Source organism: Caloenas nicobarica, chromosome 2, assembly GCF_036013445.1.
Source record: "Caloenas nicobarica isolate bCalNic1 chromosome 2, bCalNic1.hap1, whole genome shotgun sequence".
Lineage (NCBI taxonomy): Eukaryota > Metazoa > Chordata > Aves > Columbiformes > Columbidae > Caloenas > Caloenas nicobarica.
The window spans coordinates 135208215-135224756 of NC_088246.1; positions in this window are offsets into that span (position 1 = coordinate 135208215).

The window sequence follows — 16542 nt, forward strand, 5'->3', positions numbered from 1 at the left end:
CCCTCCGTTAAGTGAGCATGACTAATGAAGACGAGTATTATGACAAAAGGGACCTCCACATAGTTACTGGTGGCTTTTTGATGTTGTGCTGAGATCTTTTAAGTGAAAGAAATAACCATGTTTTACATCATGTAGGGAAGTGCAAGGGCTTTGAGTGAAAAGCACTGTAAGAGCAAAGGCAGGAAAGGCTGCAAAGGCAAGATGCCTAACTTAGATCTCCGGGGATTTTTTAGGGAAATCGCACAATTGCTATAAGTTTCCACTCAGATGTAAGGACTGACCTAACACCCAGTGAGTTTCTTACTTCCCGAGAACAAGTTCAAACCCCATATTCCATTCTGCAGCACCACAGATGTCGCGGACGTGGCTGGCTCAAGATTTGAGCCAGAATCTGCATTAGATGCTTACCAAGTAATAATTTGACTATGCAGGAAAATGTTGGGGTTTCATTTGCTTGTTTGCTTTTAAATAATGCAAATACAGCATTTCATCATCACCTAACCTTTGGCAAGATTACAGCTCAGTTTATTATCTCCATGCACATCCATCCAATGACTCCTCAGAGCTGATCCTTTCTTCACATCGTCTTTCAATATTGCCAGCTGTTGGGTTCCTCTGTTGATGTATTTGCTTTGTTTTTCTTCTGAGCCTTCTTTAAGCTCTTTGTCCAACAACTTCTGTCCTCGCTGGGCAACACAGTCTATGCCTAGCAGAGTCCAGCCCATCTCAGTTTGTCCACATGGCCCCTGCAACAAAATGCATATTATTCTACGATGTAGCCTGCCAGCTCTTGTAATATCCAGCTGATGATTGTCCGTTTGCCAATCTGGTGTTGCTTTTCTTTGTTGCAAAAGTGCTGCTGTACTGGCACATTGTAGGAGACCTAATGATGTTTTTCTCAGACTTCATTCTCTGGTTTCCTTCGCCTGTCCTTGCAGAGAGTTCCCATCAAATCCCTCCATTAGTAACAAGCAGGCTTTGTGAAACCCCTCACATCTGCATCCATATCCCACATGGTGACTCTGTGATGAACCCAACTTTCTGAATGACTATAACTGTTTCCCCTCCGATTGTGTTGGTTTCTTGTCATTGTAGTCAACAAAGATTTGCACGCACAGAGTACTTTTCTTCTACCTCTGTCCTCCCTCATTCTAGACCAGTGGTTCTCCAGCTCTGCTCAAGGATCACAGATGTCCTATAAAGTCCTGGTAAGGTATTACAGCCATTTTGTGTGTCTGTAATGTTTACAGTAAGAAATCACATTCTGATTAGTAGGAAATTTTGGATCGTAACGGTAGTATGTAGGTCCAAAAAGACCGGGAACCAATGTTCTAACAGCTACTCCCCTTCAGCTATATCATTTGGCACAGTTTGCTGTCATTAGCAACATGCAGTTTTCCTTGAGTCTTCACAAGGGATGCACACAGCACGCCAGTGCACCGAAACCCTTAGGAACTTTCTATCTCTTTAAACCTACAGTAGACATTCCTAGTCCTCCGGATACTTAGTTTATTTGGATTTAATTAGTTGAAAAATCTAAATAAACTAAATAAAAACCATATACTTGCTTTTGAACAAGAGTCACTACATGTAGTAGTGTAAAAAGGGTATTACCATAACAATTTACATTCTCATCTTAACCTATACTTCTGTCTGTTCAAATGTAAACAAAGCTGAAGACAGCTCCAAAGGAGAGGGGCAGCTTTCCTTTGCCTCTTCCTTTCTTCTCTCCCACCTCCTCTCTCCCCTTTGCCCTCCAGCTCCAAATACCATTTGGTTTAATTTATCTTCCCCTGTATTTAGGAAGAAAACAATTATTAAATGTTTCTTTTTTAAATCTAGGCAAGTGGGGTTTGCTCATTAAGTAACCTTTACTTGCAGCCCTATTCAGCACACAGGCAAAGATCAGGGAGAAAAGGAGAGATGCAGAGAATGAAGGAAAAGAGGCAGCCTGCGATCTCTTGACAAAACGGAAAGATCAGCCATGGAATCAAAATGGAGGGGTAGGTAGGGGGTGTAAAGGCAATGGACAGCCAGCGGAGATGGAGGGAGGGGAACTGGGTAGGCAAGAGGCAAAGATGAAGTCTTCCAAAAGCTAGCAAAAATCAAGCATTCTTAGACATGATTAATTCTGCACTCCACGAGAGTGAAACTATTCCCTCCTGTCATTTCTGTGACAGGCGCTCCCAAAGGCCCCCATCACTGCTAGAGCTCCATTATCTCAGGCATTGCACTGATACATAAGTGACGTGGTCCCTGCCACAAGGGCCTTACAGTTTAGCACGAGCCAAAACGCAACAAAGGAATGGAAAAAATAGCATGGGGGCCCAGGAGAGGAAGGACAGCTGAAACCTTGCAAGCCTACATTATGCAACATCATGGTTATAATCATATGTAAATAACGTAAGAATAATGTACATGCATAGTAGCAACCCAGCCTCCATCTCAGGCACTTCCATTGCTTTTTTCTTTTTTTTTTTTTTTTTCTTATTTAAGAACCGGGAAGAATCCAGCACCTGATTTAACCTTTTGTCCAAATGTCTGTTGTTGGTAGTCACTAGTAATGCTGGGCAGCAGGCTAACACCGTAATAGCTGAAGTGAAAGGCATACGAGCTGCTGGAAGTGACATCCCTTGACTTGTAACGTTTTGGGAGAGCAGCAGCAAGGTGCAGCTGGACAGGCACAACCTTTGCTCTAACCTGGGCTGGAATAGCCCGACTCTGTCCCTTGTTTGGCCCCTGCGCTGCCCCACCATACTGGTGCAACTCTTTGTGAGTGAACTGGATAAAGAAGTTATTTTTCAGCCGGATCAGTTCCCAGCCCAGCTCCCAGTGAAGGCACACCGATACCCCGGCCACCCAGCTGGGCAGCGTGGGAAGGAGCGGCGGGGGCGAGCAGGGGGGCAGCGGGGCTTGTAGGAGCTGCTGGAGGTGTAACGCTCCAGATGCACAGCGCTGGCCTCAGCTGTGCCTGTGCAAAGCAGGTGGTTTCACTAAACTGCATTTTCAGATGTCTAGAATGGATTTAGGTGCTCAAATTCAGACACCTGAGGTCTCAGTTTCGTAGGATGGTATGCACTAAGCCAGCAGTCCACCTCCACTAAAAATGAGGAGGTCCTCTTCCCAGCTGTGCAATCCCATTATTTGTCTTTTATGAGCTATGCTAGCTGTGAATAAATGAAACCCTTCACATACCAGTGCTGTTCACTAACCAGACAGAAACATGACCCAGAAACAGCTGCCTAGTTTTCTGCTGGGTCAGTGAGTTGAATCAGCTCACAGGCAAGTCAAATAAGGTCCAGAGCCACCACAAGTGAGGAGCAGGGTCTTTGGCTGGGAAGGGGTCTGGGTTAGAGAAGAAAGGAGGAGAAGGAACAAGACTTCCCCCTTATGGCAAGAGCAAGCCATTGGATATGCTCAGGTGCTCGTAGATGCAGCTTTAGAGGTCAAGTTACATGTGTTAACCCAGGAACGCACAAATTCTGTGGAGGCAGGCTGCTCTGCAGTTTGCCGCAATCCCTAAATTCATTCCTGTTTTATATAATATATAGCGTGGTCCTAGTTCCACATCTCTTATTCATGTAGAAATACTCATTAAAGAAGTTTTAGTAAGTAATTGGGGAAAAATCCAGGTTGTCAGACTGCAGGGTTCTGCAATTTGGGGAAACTGAAGTATCTTTTGAATATATGTTGAGGTATATCCCCTAATTATCATCTGTGTATAGTATAAGCAAACCTATTATAAAGAGAATGCTCCTTTACACGAGTGTAAATTGCCTGTGGGTGACTGAGGCAGAGATGTACCTTAGGCACACAGGAGCCCTTAGAGTATCCCTCACCCATGCCACGATGTGATTTAATGTGCTCCATCTGCCTTGCAACAGGGGAGAGGCTCATCCTTGCTGAGCTCCCTCTCCCTGCACACTGAAAAGAAATAAAGTTGAATAGGCTGATGTGTTTTTCTTTCTTGACGCGGGTCCTGCCTCATTCCTAGCCTCTCATCCACCCCCTCCATCTACTGTGGACTTTGTCCTCACTTAACAGAGCGTATTACGGAATGGCCCTGAGCTGCCCACAAAGATTACTATTACCCCTCTATAGGTACATTGTTGGCCTCATTTTCAAAAGGTCTGAGCAGTCCTACTTCTTTAAGGAGCAAAAGGACCTGAGGGTACCATCACCTATGGAAATGGAGCCATTAGGGATCTGAAGGGGACTTTAAAGAAGGCGGGGGAACTGGTAGGAAAGCATTGCTTCTATTCAAGGAACACATAAGTAAAAAACTGCCACTGGCAAGGGGACAGATTAAATAATCTAATAGAACTTTCTTACAGGCCAAAAAAATCCTGTGAAAGCCTGGACGGCTACATGCCGCATCTCTGAAATCAATGACAAATCGCATTATGGTTGAGGTGCGTAAAACAGTCCTGTCAAAGAAACAGCTCCTACTGTGGCAAATATATCTGAGACGGTCATTGTTAGTTCTGCTTCCCGGTTAATGCCAAGGCCTCGCAGGCAAGTAAGCTATCTTCTGAGCAAAACATTGGGCCTAGGTTTTCCCCAAAGGAGGGAAATTTATTAAATGGACAAAGTAATTCCTTGTGACGCCACCGCTGGGGAAGCCCACTTCCATGCTTCTTGTCAAGGAGGAAAGAGAGAAGACTAAAGAAGCTGCTGTACCTGCTGAGCAGCGCCAGGACCCATGATCAGCCTTAGCAAGTGACTGGTCTTCCCCATGGCAGGGTGGGCTCTGGGGACCTGGCCGTGGCTTCGGACTGGCTTTGCCAGCCTTGGAGCCCTGGGCTCGGCTGCGATGGCTCCTCAGCAGCACAGCTACCGGGGAGCGCAGCGGGGCCTGCCGTGCATCTGCCTGGAGCTTTTCCACGCACAGCTTTCCACCCCGGAATCCTATTGTCATGACACAGTAGATTTTTTAGGCTCATCAATTCTGATGACACAATCCAGCAATTTATTTTTAGAGGGAGTGAGCAGGTGTCCATGGTAGCATTTTAGCTGACGGTGCTGCAGCATTGCTATTCAGGAGCACTTGGTTGGTTTTTGTATCTTGACTCGTTACTGGAAATATATGGTTATTTTTTACTCATTTTTAGCTTTAGGAATGGCCTGGGTGAGACAAAGGAAAACACTTGCACCTTTAAACCGACTTTCATCCATCAGACTTTCAGCATCCTGATAAGAAACTGCAGAAGTGGTACTAATGATTCATCTGCAGCATTGATTGTAGATGACGGCTGGGAAAGAGAACTAAAATAATAAATTAAAACTAATGACCGTAACTGATTGAGAAAATATTTTGGTTCAGGAAATCACATCAAAATATTATTTTTCATAAGTATTAGAAATTGCATATGAATTATTCAGTCAGAAGATTGGTTGCTAGTATTAAAAATAATGACAATCTACATTCACAGTTACAAACTATTTTGAAATTTTTTTTTTCATAACTACCTTTAATACAGTCTTTAAGACTGCTATGATACAATCCTCCATCAATATTTTTAAACTGTCACTCAAGAACATGTAGGATCATAGTGTTCATTTGCTTGGAGAAACAATATAGTGAGTTTGACCCAAACCCATCTGCATGTAATTACTAGGATGGCAAACTGGCTTCTATTGACAGTCACAAGAATCATGCTTGAATCTACAAATTACTTAGTCTATCTGAGCTCCCACTCTTTGTATTAAAAATGTGATAACTATGCAATTTCAGTTTGCTGCAGCAGAATTCGGGACATATTGCTGGCTTTGGGGAATAAAGGACCAATTTCCCATTGCTGAATATGAACAGAGATGCTGCTGCATCATGTGTAAAGAGGCTGAAGTGGTCCTTAAAAACACACTGAAAAACCCCATCAAGAAATCCAAGCCATTACCACAGAGGAGTCTATTACTAACATTTAGCCTGACTGCAGAGCAAGTGTTTGGAAGCAAATAAAAACCTGCCTGAGAAACTGAGTAAAAAAGATTTCCCGAATTCACTAATGCTCATTTCAATTGCTAGCCCACCTGCCAAGTGTAATGAATCTGAACATATTGTGGCCACTAACGCTAAAAAGTAGCTTTTTGCCAAAAAAAAAAGAGAGACAAATTACCGAACGGAAAATCAGTACCATTGCCACTTTTTCGCATGCTGAGGTAAAAGGTTGATTTTTGCGAAGGCTAGAAAAATTTCTTTGCCTTTAGGCTAAGAATGATTAATTATTACTCACAAAGACAGCAGAATACAGATTAGGAAGGAGAAGGGCTGAAGCAATGCTCCAGAGCAGGAGCTGTGGTGGTGCAGGAGGCGAACTGCATTTCTCAAGGTGAAAATTGTGCCGCTCTGAGATCAGAAATTAGTGGAGGAGGCACTGCAGCCCATTGCCACCCCAAATGGGAAAGTACAGGGTCTGTCTCCCTGGTTCATGGTCTGGGTGAGTGGCTCCGTCGCGGGGAGGGCTCAGGTCCTTGTGGGGTGGAAGGAGTTGGGTGAATGCTCAATTTGAATGACAAATGCTTCACCAGTGTATGACTTCTTTTCACAGCTGGCTGCATTCAGGAAGAGCTTTGAAGGATTACAGCCTAAAGTGGTTGACCTTTCCCACCTCCCTTACCAGGAAGCCGGAGGTCACATTAAAGGTTCAGGGTTCCATGGCACGCTGAGCCGTGCGTGGGATCAGGCTGCTGGCTGTCTGTCTGTCCAGGCTGCTGGCTGTCTGTCTGACAGGACCCACCATCACAGGGGCTGCAGGTGGGGGGATGACCAGGGGGACATCGGCTCCTCTGAAAGCAGCAGCAGCCCTCAGGAGCTGAGCTGAGCCAAGCCAAGCCTAGTGCCCAGCTGTGACACCAAGGAGTCCACCTCCCACACAGGCTTTTGCCTTTTGCTTCTGTAATAGTTCTTTCAGCCTTCTCTGAGTGGCTTTGAGTTGTCAGGCAACGAGAAGAGAAGCCTGGAAGACCTGAAAATATGAATAAATATATTAGGAACCTCAAGAATGATTTTTATGGCTATGTATATCTCCCCTCCCTGTTGGTATCTCACAAATAGGAAAAAAGGATTTTAAAAATAACCTTGAAGTTCATTTTTAATACAGGCATCATGATTAATTAAAACAGCAGAAATTAATTTTGAGCTAAATGCACACTTCAGTTGCCCCAAGACAGGGATGTATTTAAAATGAGAAGCAAACAAAATCCATCACATAGAGAAAAATTACAGACAGAATAAAATTTAAACAAGTCATTATTTGAAATGCAAAAATGTAATATATGTGTTTTAAAATAAGTTAGATGAAAGATTTTTCCACTTTCTTTTCCCACCTTTTCAAATCTTGTGGAAGGAAACATGCCTTAGGCAAACTCAGGAACTATTTCCTTTTTGATAAAAAGGCCTTTGGTTTCAAAGGCTATCTGCTCAGTAATATAGCTAAATCTATTTCAAATTCAGGGAGAGTAAAGCTTTTGATTTAGCACAGTGTTAATGTTGGAAAAGACATTTAATCCTCAGTTTTCTGGAGTCTCTTTAAACTTCTGGCAAATACCACCCTATATCACTATGCAACATTCACTCTCAAAAATGTCTGCTACTTTTTTTTTTTTTTTTTTTGTAACAAGGCAAGTATAAAAGAAAATAAACCTAATTAATATATTGGTTGGAGGCATTAGGTTGCTTTCAAGGGATCTGTTAAAGGGGGAGTGTTAGCTGTCCCATGTTGGCTGGGACAATCCTGGGATGCAAACTGTTTTTTTGACATCTTCAGACACTGTTTTTTTTCAGGTCTTACAAACCATAGGCTGCATAGCCCACTCCTGCCTTTGCAACCTTGCACACTCCATGGTGAGTTATCCTCTGGGATACTTCTGTAGGGTGTCAGGTGGGTGTTTCCACTCCCGTAAAAGCTGATCTCCCCATCTCTAACTTATATGGTAGGGTACTAGAAGGAAAATTCATAAAAACGCATAAAAACAGGTGATCTGGTTGGCATCTGCCATATTCACCTCCCTCTGTCTTGTCTGCCTAACACCTCTCCTCTGCCGGTAGATGAATTCCCATGCAGTGTTAGCCAGGGAGTGATGGGGAAGAGTGGGACAGGGGCAGGACCCCTTTCCTCCTTCACATCATCAGTGGTCCCAACCACAGCAATGGGGACACACAGACAGAGCTGTCCTGGCCTCAGCAAGCCACAGCAGTGCCAAAACACACGGTTCCCTCATTCAGTGCTGTGCTGGTGCCACCACTTTTTGACTTATCATAGCATTTATATCAATTGTCACCCAGCATTATTCATAAAAATGCATATTGCTTTAAATATTGTTCTCAATTCCCTGAACTGGTGACTACATCTGAAACAGCCTACGAAGAAACAATATGCGATTTCCTAGGTGTCCTTCAAGCTACAGTGTAACAGCTAATTTGCTGACTGTGTCCTTTTTTTCTTCACCAGGTCCTTTTTCTTCCCTTCCCCACTGGCTATACTGTGTAACTCTCCGCAGAGATATTAATGTAATTACTGGGCAAGACAAATCAATGTGGGTTCTGAACTGCCCGGGTGTTGTGTTTGTGCTCTCTTTTCTGGGGCAGCCCCTATACAGCTGGCGCAGGGAAGCAGAAACCTCTAATAACCTCACCAAATCCTCAAAAGGACTGAAGCAATGCAGGGGATCATTTTGCCATTATAGTGGTAGTGATACAGCAGTTACAAAGTCTGCCCAAACTTCTCCTATAAAATAACATACTTCATGAGTTCCCGACACAACTACAGAAAATGTAGCTCCACTTTTCACTGAGTGTGATATTATAAAACCAGGAACAAATCCTTAAAGAGCTTAAGATAATAATCTGGTTTGGTTTAATTTATGAGAAGTCTTGTGTTTGAGAGAATGATTAAGGATTTGCTCCATATAAGCTCACACATCCCTGTCTGCTGGCATCGGAGTCAGGGATTCTTTTGCCTTTGTTTTAGGGTGAAAAGTCCATGTGTAAAGACCCGGTGCCATGTCTCCAGCACTGGTGCTTTATACCACCTCGTTTGACAGCTTTCGTCTACAGCTCGAGGAGCGCAAATGCAGAAGGTGCTGAAAATGCCTGTCCTGGGCTTTCACCACCTTCCTCTGGGGCTGGTGAATATTCCAACCCTACCTCCCCAAGAAACTACCTTAGCAGGGAGCAAGGGCTATGGACAAAGCTGGTGTTACTTTAACCTCAAGAATTAATACATTCAACTGAGGCAGACTGTGCTGTGCAGCACGTAGCTGGTGCAATTCTACAGACACATGAGCCTGGTTTTTGTAAAGCTGCTATTTCACATGAAGAAATATTTAAAAAAGGGGGGGAGGGGTGGGAGAGGGGAACCCAGAGTCTTCAGGTAACTTTCTTACAAAATGGGGAAGAGCAGAAGAAGAAGGTTATCAAAGATTATAACATCTCTAGTGACACAGTGACTGGCCACAGGGCATTCCAGCTTGCTCCATGGGTGTGCTCATTGTGAAAACTGTCATTGTTACCCAACATTAGGGTTCCAAACTCCATTTTGTATTATTTGCCATCTCAGGAAGATGCTGCATCCCAGTAAAACATTCCAATTTTATTGTGCTGAAACACCAGAAGGATTTGGCATGACTTTCACCAAGCCACCTGAAAAGTAGGTCAGTGGCTATACATTTTGAAGAGAACTGCAGTGCTACAGTGGAAACTGAGTTAATCCTGATGTATATGAATATACCCCCTGACCTCGCTGCAGGGGACAGTCTGAACATAAATATATCTTCACTAATCTTTTCTCAACCAGTTATTTCTGGAGGGAAAGGCCTCATGACATTTTCTTTTTCATTAAATACCATGGGGCAAAATCTGTTGAGTTTGTTTGGACAGAGGCATCTAAATCCAGATGTAGCCTGTAAACGCTTAAGGATGGGAGAATAAAATTTCATGGAAACAGAGAATATGTAATAAAACTTAGTTTAATTTAATTTATATCTGGAACTCCTCTTCACAAAGTAAATCTGCAATTAGCTATACTCAGAAAAAGGACAGACCTCTTTTAGTGATGGCTCAGCTAATGAAATGTATAGATTTAGGTCTATGCAGCTGCACAAAGTCACTGTTAAAACCATGCAGGAAAGCCCTGGTGTATTCTAAGTTCCTGAGTTTCCCTAGAGCAGTTATTCCCTGCTGTATCTCATTTCAGCCTTGGTTTGTTGCTTTTAAATAAGTATTTTTGAAATTCCAAAACGTCTTTATAGATGCAGGCAGAAAGTGTGGCTACAGGGAGGGAGATGGGTATGGAAAAGGAGGGAAGGAGGGAAAGCAAATCTGAAGTATGTCAGAATGAATGTAAACATCACATTACATAACGTAACATTTAAACTCTTTTTAAAACAAAATTAAACCCCTTTTGGACAGGGTAGACACCAAGGCACAGAGCAGGGACAAACGTTTTAACCAAGCTTACACATATTGGTCAATAGATAAAAATAGAACCAGAAGCATCCAGATAACTATAGGTTGCCTAAGATGGAGACTGATGGGAGGAGATCAGATACTGTGCAAAGAATTTGGCTGGCCTCGTACATGGTGGGTGAAGATGAGCTCCTGGTGGGACGTGTGGCTTCAGAGGACTGATGGGAGCTTGAAGAAGCAGGAGATGAACATGAAGAAACATGGCAGTGACAGACCCATTACTTGATGAACATCCAGGCTTTGAAGGCTGCATGTCAAAGATGCTGCAGAAAAATGGCAGCAGCAGCAACCAGCAGTGTGACTGGTGCTGTTGGGGCAATCAGCAGAATGGGCAGTGATGGTTTGATGACCTCAAAAGGTTTTGTCCTGATGAGGAGGAGGCTTCTGGTGAGGAACGGTTTCTCTGCAAGGGGCTCTTCTGAGAGGCAGAGGCAAGAACAAGCTGTTCTCCAGGGCTTTTCTTTTGGTGAGAGATATATAAATATATATATATTTTAAAATCTAATTAGCTTGTAAATGAGGAGATTCTGAAGTGATCTGTCACAGACTATAAACGACATGGTTCAGAAAACAAAGTCCTAACAAAGATTCAGCGGATGGAAGCTGTAGCTGGGTAAGTTTGAGCTAAAAATAAAATGTAGGTCTTGACCAGTGAAACAGCTTATGACAGGATGTGGTTAATTTCTCCCTCAAGTTAAATCTTTAGATCAGGATTAGATTTCCTTCTTTAAAAAATGCCCTCATTCAGTCAGCAGAGAGGTGTTCAGCTCTGCACTCCTGGGGTAAAGGGTAATATCATAGGGAGTTATGCAGAAGCCTGCAATGATGCAGCCTGGACTTAAAATCTGTGACTCTAGAATAACCACCCTTGAGCAATATGTGATTACAAGGGTTGAAAATGTGTATTAATTAACACTGAAAAGCAATCAAAGTGGGCTGGTAAATCAGGCAACCATAAAGGACAAAATATAGAAATAAGTTAAGTTTCAGTGCTAGGAAAACATGTAGGGAAAAAAAGTGTTTCCAGAGTATAACACTGGTCCTTCAAAACAGCCTTGTATAAAATAATTAATTTATTGTAGGCTTTTTGTGGCTAATGCATACTTAAATGGTACTCACTTGTGCATAGGTGCATAAATGGCAAAAGGTCTGTGTAGCATAAGACTGCATAGGATTACAGAATTGCAATTAAGCTGTACATTTTGAGCACAGTGAGTCTCGCACTGAAAGCAGAGATGGGACTTGGGTCCTTCTGCATAGCAAGATTATTTCTCTGAGTGTAGGATATTAGCTTCTGTGAGACACAGCTGAACAGTTCCAGCTTTGACCAACAGAGAAAGGCTGCAGATGAACTTGCCATAGGAAAATAAACCCTAGAAGCATGTAGATGCTGGTGAAATCCTCTCGGGATTTCACCCCTAGTGTCTTAATGCATCTGGTTAACTGTCAAGTGCCAAGGCTACATTCATCAATTAAATGAGAATCATTACAAATTGTCTCACCCATTGTCACGAAGGCAAAGGTTCCTTTCAACTCTAATAAATTAAATTGGCTCAAACCCTGCAACCATAGAGAGATTGGCTCTGTGTTGAGAGGCATTAGTTTGATTGACACCTGTCTGGTTGACTGGGAATGGTTACCAGAATGAACAGTATCAGACAAAGGGGTTTTGTGTGTTATGGGAGGCATTTTACATGTACAGTCACATCATCAGCTGGTGGATACAGCGCCTGGGAGAAGCATCCAACCAGTTACATAGCATTACTGGCTTTGGGTTAGAATATAGGAATCTTCTTATGGAGCTCTGAATGTGTGGCTAAATATTTGTAAAGGTTGTTGCTATTGCTCTTTCATCCATCTCTATTACAGGCATCAAGCAGGAAACAATGTGTATCTGCATAGAGCAGCAATTCCATAAGACAGTCTTTCACATATGAGATTTTCTCCCCATTTCTTCTCAGCTAGCAAATGCTCCGGTCACTTCAAACACCTACAGTTTGCCTTTGTCACCAGGAAGGGAATCTAGCTGATCTTTACCTTGTCTGTGTTTTTAAAAAGTCTTTTTTATGGTAACAGCTGCCTGCTCACCAGAGCTTCCTGTTTTTTAACAGTTTCATCAGATCACTGTCTGCAAACGTAAGCCCCTACACGGCATCCCTGGCAATTCACCTTTGCTAAACCTCATCTGCCTTGGATAAATTCTGAGCAGCCACTGCAGACTTGCATTGGGTATGAGGAAGCTGCATTGCCATGCCAATTGCCACATGTTTTCTGGCAGCACACGGTTGCATGTGTAATATGTAGGTGGCTGGGACCAGTTCAGGATTGGTGCCGACAGTGTAGCTGCACAGCTGGTGCAAATCAAGGTGGTTTTAAACCATTGAGCATTCTTTCAGCTAGGGTTTTGTTACATGGGATTTCAGAGAAGAATGACAAAGGCTTGAAAGAAGATGCGCACATTTTAAAAACTTACTTGACTATTTTAAAGGTGCCCTTTGCTGACATGTTGTGTAGTTGAATTACACAGCTGCGGCTACTTCGACACACAGTTAAACAGGCTGCAATTTTACAAACATTTAAAATTGAGAATGCATAGCAAGGGAACTGGATAGCTATGGTCATATGCAAATCAATATCTTAACTGTATAAGAAAGGCTTAATGTTCTGATTTGCTTTTATGAATTTAGGTACAAAAGAATCCAAAGTGATAGTAGCAGAAATGGATTACTGAAGAGGAATATACCTATAATTTCATCACGTAAATGTAACTGATTGCCCTCCAAATACATTTAGTGTCGAGTTTGCTGGGCTAGTTCTTGTAGGACACCTCATTCTGAGAAAGGTTCAGTCGAATTTAATTGCAGTATTATCTTCGGATGTCTGTTACTAGAACCCCTAGGTTAGGTGTAGCGGTGTCACTTCTGTCTTCCTTCCTTTTAGTGCTTTTGGTAGGATTCTCATAGCAGAGACACAGGTGGGTGCAACCACAAACAAACGAGTGAAGCGAGAGCAGCAGCCTGCACAGGCAGTTTCACCAGAGGTGGTGGCAGATGAGGGTGACGGCTGATAATGTTGCACTGGGGAACATGGTGCTTGTGGTTTTTCCCAGCGCCCTGAAGATAAGGGCTCCTTCTAATCTATTTCTCCTTCTCCCCTCAGTCATCTGAGCACGGCAGAGTTTAGCAATTTGCTGCTGACTTCTCCATGTGCTACACGCTGTCGTGTCAGTCGGTAAGAGTGATTTGTATAGCAAAGCAGTTGGTGCTGGAGACCCAGTGTCTGTACCATATGAGGAAGCTGTATTTTCACAGGGCTTGTGGTATGATTATGCAATGGCACCAGAAGTTTGCATCTTTCAGGGGTTGTTTCTGGACCAGATCTTGTCTATGCCTATGGTTTGAATGCCTGTTTGTGATTGGAGCACATTAAGTGCTTTCTGTTTTAGTTTTACCTGAAAGGAGTTAATCTCATATCCTCCAAGAGCACTCCGGGATGACAACCAAACCAGCTGGCTGAGTGCAATCAGAAGATTCACTTTTCACCTGAAATGGTAATCTAAACATTGCCATTATAATATAATGTGAAAAGGTTGTTTTTCAAAGACTGAAAAAAAATTAAATCTCCCTCTGGGTATAAAAAAATCTACATTTATGGACACAAAGAAGGTACAACATTTGATCTATTAATGAAAATGAACATGAGTCTAGCATGCATAATACCATGATCCACAGCTCCTGCTACTCTTTCTCATAGGATGGACCTTTCCAGGGACTCACCTCTCTCTTGCTTATAAAAGGAGAACAGCCAAAAAGCAATTCTTGCTTTTCATAGGCTTGGGATAGAATCCAGCGAGCCAGGAGTAACTAAGCTGCTGTCCCAAAATCTTCTCACAGGAATGGAAGCAGAAGAAGTGTGTATGCCAGTATCACTTTGATGATGAGGGCAGGGGAAGCTGTGTGTTTGTTAGAGATGTAGAGAACTCCTAGGAAGGTGAAGGTGCTGCAGCCTTTGCAAAGATTCCTGTGCAAATCTGCAGCAAACCTGGAAACATTGTTCTGAGAAATGACCACCAGTTCAGTGAGATATCCAGGTGTCCAGGTCAATGCTTAAATGTCAGCTTTAATAACTATTTTATTACTCAAGCAAGGAACACAGAGGAAAATCACAGATAGGGAATTCATGCTGATGGCACTGCTGGACCTGTGGAGGAGATTACACAAGAGGTCAACAAAATGAATTTATAGTAGCTTTTCTAAAGAACAGAATCAGTGGATGCTTTAAGAAGTTTAACATGTTAAGAAGAGTAAATGCTTCTTTGGGGAAGGCAAGTCATGTCTTCAGAATTTACTAGAGCATAAGAATAAGTCAACAATCATTTGGACAACTCATACCGTTGATATATTCTGCTTAGACTTTCAAAAGCTATTTGAAAGAGCTTTTCAGCATAAGCTCCTAAAAACAAAGCTATTATGGGATGAAAAAAGGTTGGTTCTCACCTGGATAAATGACTGCTTTAAAGATAACAAGTAAAGGGTAGGAATAAAGGGGTTGTTTTTGCAGAAGGGAGAGGTCGCTGTAGGGAGGCAGAGCCCTGAAGAGATCTCTGTGAGAGCTTGTGCTGTTCAAGATATTCATAACTGATCTGACTGATGAATTGCAGGGTGTTGTTATGTTATGATCCTAAGGTATTCATATAGGAAAGGAAAAGGCCAGCTCTGAATAGATACAGAGTGAATAAGCTCAGTAATTAAATGGAAGATTAAATTCAATGTAGGTAAGTGTAAAGTGATGAACACGGGAAAAAACAACTCCATATATGCAATGATGGGTTATGAATGACTTGAATGACACGGGAATGAGATTTTAGAATAAATAATTCTCAAAAAATGTCAGCTTAATACACAATAGCGATCAAAAAAGCAAGTCTAACACTATGAATTACTAAGGAATAAAGAGCAAATCAGAAATTATTATGTGGAATATTAATCCACATTCTGAATGCTGTATGCAGTTCTGGTGTCCCTATCTCAATATATATAAATTAGAACTAAATAAGGTGTACAGAGGAAAGAAGGAAGGAAGGAAGGAAGGAAGGAAGGAAGGAAGGAAGGAAGGAAGGAAGGAAGGAAGGAAGGAAGGAAGGAAGGAAGGAAGGAAGGAAGGAAGGAAGGAAGGAAGGGAGAAAGAGAGAGAAAGAAAGAGAGAAAGAAATAAAGAGAGAAAGAGAAAGAAAGAAAGAGAGAAAGAAAGAGAGAGAGAAAGAGAGAAAGAAGGAAAGAGAGAAAGAGGGAAAGAGAGAGAAAGAAAGAAAGGAAGGAAGGAAAGAGAGAAAGAACGAACTGGCAGGAAACATAATGGAGTCTACAGAGTCATGAGTGACACAGAGGAAGTAAATGGGGAATGATCATTCTCTGTCTCAGTATAAGAGACAACAAATGCAACTAGCAGGCAGCAAATTCAAAACTAACAAAAGGAAATATTTTTCATACAGTGTACTGTTTAAGCTATGAAATGCTTTGCTACAGGGTGTGTGGGATGCTAAAATGTACATGGGTTAAAAAAGCAACTGGGATAAATTAATGAAAGAATAATCTATTGAGGGCTATTAAGTACATGCTACGTAGTAGGTACTTACCAATGAGTGCATTTAATAGGCTATTAAATACCACCTCTAGCTAAGGAAGTCCCTGAGCCACAACACCCTGGAAGCTGGAAGCGTCTTTCAGAGAAATATCATTACATGCTTGTCCTTCTCTCATGCCCTTCTTTTGGCATTTGCTATTGGTCCCTGATGGAGAGAAGAACCTGAGCCAGATAGACCTTTGATCTGGCCCAACATGGTCACTCTTATGTCTAGGGTGAGGTTTGGAAGGTGCTACCTTTGAGGCTGAAAGATGACAAACCAAACAAAGACAGCAGAGGCTTAGGTCCAACCTACACCACAGCAAGGAGAAGCTACGACCTAGTGGCTGGTAAGATTTTCAATGGGCAGGACATGTCTACTCTGCCAGGGAGTGTGTTCTGGCATCTCTGTGTTAGAAATTCTTTTTTTGGGGGGCCTAGCTCACAGACAACTG